Source organism: Capricornis sumatraensis, chromosome 5 (assembly GCF_032405125.1).
Source record: "Capricornis sumatraensis isolate serow.1 chromosome 5, serow.2, whole genome shotgun sequence".
Lineage (NCBI taxonomy): Eukaryota > Metazoa > Chordata > Mammalia > Artiodactyla > Bovidae > Capricornis > Capricornis sumatraensis.
Window position 1 is genome coordinate 81475070 of NC_091073.1, and position 5245 is coordinate 81480314.

The window sequence follows — 5245 nt, forward strand, 5'->3', positions numbered from 1 at the left end:
TCCTGGGAGTCCTGGCTGGTCCTAAACCACCAGACATGGGTAGTCCTGCCAAGAGGGAGGAGGTGATTCGAGTTCTATCTAGGAGATTGAGGAATACCCTGGGGGAAGTGGAGGACGCTCCCTGGCCACAGAATGTGGGACACAGGGCACTTATCTTGAGTTTTACCATATGAAGTTATTAGTTTCCAATCTCTTAAAGTCACATTTAGAGGAAAATGATAAAACAGACTGTGGGGAAGCAGACTTAGAAATCTGCACTGGGACTTCACTGGTGGAACAGTGAACAAGAATCTGCCTGCCAGTGCAGGCAGGGGTCGTGGGTTCGATCCCTAGTCTGGGAAGATCCCACATGCCACAGAGAAACTGGGTTCATGCGCCAAAACTCCTGAAACACTGGCACTCTAAGCCCGCAAGCCACAGTTAGAGAAAGCTTGTGCAGAGCGGAGAAGACCAAGAACAGCCCCCTCCCAAAACCCCCACAAATTAAAACAAAAGAAAATAAATCTACACTGTGAGCCACAGAGGTGGAAACGCAGATGTCCAAGCGCTACCTCTGACCCAGTGGGACAGCTCTGCAGATTTCCCAAGTAAAAATAACTGGGCACAGGAGCATTGCTTATAACAAACACAAAACTGGAAACAACCCAGATTCCCAGTCGCAAGACACTTAATGCTACCAGCTCATTTAAATTGGTGATCATTAAATGGGCTTCCCTGATGGCTCAGTGGGTAAAGAATCCATCCGCAGGAGATGAGGGTTCAATCCCTGGGTCTGGAAGATCCTCTGGAGGAAGAAATGGCAACCCACTTCAGTATTCTTGCCTGGAAAATCCCATGGACAGAGGAGCCTGGCAGGCCACAGTCCATGGGGTCACAAAGAGTTGGATATGACTGAGTGATGCGCACACCCACACATAAGATAACAATAAAAATATGGCAACAATAAAAATATGCCATGTAAAGTGTGCGGGGGAAACTATTCATATTCAATATACTATATATAACTACACACTCTAATTACAACATAAAAATAGATATGCTGTTGATAGAAACTAGAAGGGAACCAGAAAAATGAAAAAGAAAGATTATGTGTATTGTATTTTTTTTTCACCTTAAACTTCCTTTAATGTTTTAGGAAAGTTTTAATAGATGACACTTTAAAAATATTTCTATCTTCTGAACTAAAGCTTGTGTTCAACAAAGAAACAACTCAGTAGAAGGATAAGAAGGGGGATGTCTCATTTGATAAACCCACTAGGCAGGCGGGAAAATACTGTTTGGAAAGAGAGAGAGAAAGTATAACCCCCTCCCTGGAGCTGGAGTTTATCCCTTTTTACTCTAAAGACCAGAGAAGCCAGACATTGGAAATAAAAGCACATTCAAGGCTCTGATCCATGGCTCTGCCTCTTGGTGTCAGGTTCCATTTTGGGGTAGATTCAGCTACAGCCGGTGGCTTGGGAGCAGATGGTGAGGCAGAGGCTCCAACAGTAGGGACAGCCAGGACCAGGGCTAGAGAAAAACAGGGGTTGGTCTTAGCCACACGGAGTCTGAGATGGAGGCAGGACAGGCAGCTCTATCCAGTGAGTGAGAAATCCAACCCAGGCAGAAGGTCAAGGGCTCTGGTGAGGACATGACCCATTGAAACGCAGTGAGAGTTCAGAGTCCCTCAACACTCAAGGACAAGGTGTGATGGGCCACTGGGACCCCAAAGGGGTGGCAGTGGGAGGTGAGGAGGGCAGGAGTACAAACAATTGTGTTAAAAATGTATACAGAACTCCTGCTGCTGCTAAGTCGCTTCAGTCATGTCCGACTCTGTGCGACCCCATAGAGGGCAGCCCACCAGGCTCCTCCATCCCTGGGATTCTCCAGGCAAGAACACTGGAGTGGGTTGTCATTTCCTTCTCCAATGCATGAAAGTGAAAAGTGTAAGTGAAGTTGCTCAGTCATGCCCAACTCTTAGCGACACCATGGACTGCAGCCTACCAGCCTCCTCCATCCATGGGATTTTCCAGGCAAGAGTACTGGAGTGGGGTGCCATTGCCTTCTCCTAGCCCAGGGGAAATGTAGACAAAAAACACAAACAGGCATTTCACCAACAAGGAAACACCTAGAGCCAACAAGCACACAAAGAGATGCTTGGCCTCCTGGTTTTTCTGTTGTTGCTGTTTGTATGTTTTTAAAACTTTTATTTTGTACTGGGATATAGCTGATTAACAACGCTGTGACGGTTTCAGGAGAACAGAGAAGGGACTCAGCCGTATATACACACGCATCCATTCTCTCCCAAATTCCCCTCCCATCCAGGCTGCCACATGACACTGAGCAGAGTTCCATGCGCTATACAGTAGGTCCTTGTTGGTAATCCACTTTAAATACAGCAGTGTGTACACATCCATCCCAAACTCCCTAACTATCCCTCCTCCTCTTCCTTCTCCTGCTCTGGCAACCGTAAGTTTGTTCTCTAAGTCTGTGAGTCTCTGTTTTGTAAGTAAGTTCATTTGTATCATTTCTTTTTAGATTCCACATATAAGGGATGTCATACAATATTTCTCCTTCTCTGTCTGACTTACTTCACTCAGTTTGACAATCCCCAGGTTCATCCACGTTGCTGCAAATGGCATTATTTCATCCTTTTTGATGGCTGAGTAATATCCATTGTGTATATGTACCACATCTTTTTTATCCATTTTTCTGTTTATGGACATCAAGGCGTTGCTTCCACATCTTGGCAATTGCAAACAGTGCTGCAATGAACATTGAGGTGCGTGTATCCTTTTCGATCATGTTTTGCTCTGGGTATACGCCCGGGAATGAGATTGCAGGGTCATATGGTAGCTCTATTTTTAGTTTCTTATGGAACCTCCATAATATTCTCCATAGTGCTTGCCTTCTTGTTAATCAGGGAAATATAAATCAAGGCAGCAAGAAAGAAGCATTTTTCATTCACTCTATGACAAATGAAGAATCTGACAATGTCAAGAGCTAGGGAAGGCAATGGCACCCCACCCCAGTACTCTTGCCTGGAGAATCCAATGGACGGAGGAGCCTGGTGGGCTGTAGTCCATGGGGTCGCTAAGGGTCAGACACGACTGAGAGACTTCACTTTCACTTTTCACTTTCATGCATTGGAGAAGGAAATGGCAACCCACTCCAGTGTTCTTGCCTGGAGAATCCCAGGGATGGAGGAGCCTGGTGGGCTGCCGTCTATGGGGTCGCACAGAGTCAGACACGACTGAAGCGACTTAGCAGTAGCAGTAGCAGTAAAGAGGCTGTGGACCAGCAGTCTCTTAAACACGGCCAAGGAGAGTGAAACCAGTGTTAACAACCACCTGGATTTTCCTTGTAAAGGAAACTGCCCCTTGGTGTATTACCCAAGACAAAGCCCAGAACACCTACCCCAGGAAACAAGTTCCAGAGAGTCCTCCAGCCTATTTGTGACAGCATCTGTGACCCTGATGCCCACCAACAGAAGGTGAAACAGGGTAGGGACATTTTCTAGCAGTGAACGTGAATCAAAACCAGCTTAAAAAACAAAAGTATCTGGATCTTTATAATATGATGTGTTGTGGAGAAGATGAAGTCCAGGAGGCTACTTAGGTGATGGCTAATTTTATGTGTCAACTTAGCCAGGGCACTGTACCCAGATACCTGGTCAAATCTATTGTTGTTTTTTAGACCCTAAGCTGTTTCTGACTCTATCATCTCATGGACTGTAGCCCGTCAGGCTCCTCTGTCCATGGGATTTCCCAGGCAAGGATACTGAAGTGGGTTGCCATTTCCTTCTCCAGGGAATCTTTCCAACCCAGGGACTGAACCCATGTCTCCTGCATTGGCAGGCAGATTCTTTAGCAGTGAGCCAAATACCAGTCTTGATTCTGTGATGATACTGTATAGGCGAGATTAATGTTTACATAGTCAACTTTGAATAAAGCAGATTACTATCCATAATGTGGGTGGGCCTCATCCAATCAGTTGAAGGCCTTAAGAAAAAAACAAAAACCTGGGTTCCCTTGAATAAGGGCTTTCCCTGGTGGCTCAGACAGTAAAGAATCTACCTGCCAATGCAGGAGACACAGGTTCGATTCCTGGTTTGGGAAGATTCCACATGCCTTAGAGCAACTAAGCCTGTAGGGTCGAACTACCAAGCCCACACATTCTAGGGCCCATGAGCCACACTACTGAGCCTGTGTGCCACAACTGCTGAAGCCCACACCCTAGAGCCTGTGCTCAGAGACAAGAGAAGCCACTTTGATGAGCAGCCCCTGCTTGCTACAACTAGAGAGTGCTCTCTCACAGCATCAAGGACTCAGCACAACCAAGCAATAAAAAAGCAAAAAAAAAAAATTTTTAACATATGGTAGACCAAAGATTTTGATCAATCTAATTCTATGCATAAAGTAAAAGCATCATACATCAGTATGTATAATATGAATATATGTATATGCACATATATGTGTAAATTCGCATTTAAAATTTTGCATAGGAAAAGCTCAAAAGGACAGACACTGCTGTCTCTGGGCAGGGGGTGGCTCTTCATTAAGGAAGAGCTGATGATGCGATCTAAGTCATTTATAATCTCTTACTTTTCCTTTTCTATATTTTCCAGTTTCCACAATAAAAATATACTTTTTAAAAAAGCTTACTTCCTAATAGGAGGGAAAACTCAGTAACATCACCAGGATGCACAGCTGTAACTCAATTGTGATTGCCCATTGTGTGCTATTTTCATGCAGTGCTGAGTGGTCAAAGACACGGGGAGCTGAAGATCTCGTTCTTCTTTTCAGCTCAATTCTGTTACATATTTACCAAGCGTTCACTGTAAAGGAGACACAAAGATAAGACATGGTCCCTACCTTTAAGGAGTTTGCAGACCAGCAGGAAAATAAATCTTGGGAAATAACTGACCACAGAACAAAGCATGTAGGAGCTGTGAGAATACCCCGACTGCCATGTGTTTCAGCCAAGCAAGGTGGCCCCAGTGCTCAGAGGTGCTTTGAAAACCTTTATGGAAATTCTAAATGGGCAAGTGACCAGTCCAGGAGATTGCATGCTGAAACAGGCAGTGAAAATGAAAAGGTTACAAGAGGATAAGGAGGGTAGCAAAATTTATTTGGGATGATTTTTTGATTTTTTTTTTTTTTTGGCTACTCTGCATGACTTACGGGATCTAAGTTCCCTGACCAGGGACTGAACCTGGGCCCACAGCAGTGAAAGTGCCAAGTCCTAACCACTGGACTGCCAGGGA

The 5245-nt window shown here is 45.0% G+C and overlaps 1 non-coding gene across 1 annotated transcript; it reads right to left on the bottom strand.

Moving 5' to 3' along the window:
* Positions 1-5172: 5172 nt before the first annotated feature.
* Positions 5173-5245, bottom strand: TRNAE-UUC (transfer RNA glutamic acid (anticodon UUC)). Its single transcript has one exon. It is a non-coding gene; the product is annotated as a tRNA-Glu (tRNA).